The sequence below is a fragment of the Seriola lalandi genome, unplaced genomic scaffold, assembly GCF_002814215.2.
Source record: "Seriola lalandi dorsalis isolate HSWRI2012SDOR001 ecotype SW California unplaced genomic scaffold, Sedor1 jcf7180002054688, whole genome shotgun sequence".
NCBI classification, from domain to species: domain Eukaryota; kingdom Metazoa; phylum Chordata; class Actinopteri; order Carangiformes; family Carangidae; genus Seriola; species Seriola lalandi.
This window is the reverse complement of record NW_019525241.1, coordinates 1,989,903-1,990,470: the sequence shown is the minus strand read 5'-3', so window position 1 is coordinate 1,990,470 and position 568 is coordinate 1,989,903.

Below are 568 nucleotides of genomic sequence, written 5' to 3'. Positions count from 1 at the left end.
GCGGGTGGGCTCTCCTGGATCAACATGACAATACCCCCATACACATAGTGAGGTCCATAAAGAAATGATTTTACCTGCACAGAGTCTTGACTCTTAACTGGGATGCTGACTGTGATACAGACCTCATCACCACACTCCTGGGGCTGAGTGGGAGCCCTCCCTGCCGCCAGGTAAAATCTTGAGGAAAGATTTTTGAACAGGCAACACAGGTACTCTAGAAACAAACCTTTCTTATTAAAAAAAAAAATTATAAATTTAAATCCTAAAACCATGCAGTTGAGTTACAATATGCAAATATTAAGTTTACATTAAAGGCCATTAAGGTGTGATGATCAGTGTAAAATCAACCTGGAGGAATATCAGAGAAGGAATGCAAAATAATTAAATATTACATACTGCAGGGTTTTTATAGGGGTGTAACGTTAGCGGGCAAGATGTTTGGTTTGGTGTTTTTTTCCCCCCACATTGTAGACACACCCATAGACTGCCCCGGGCGACCAGGACCCATGACTAACGACGTGTGTGTGTGTGTGTGTATGTATGTGTGTGTGTGTGTGTGTGTGTGTGT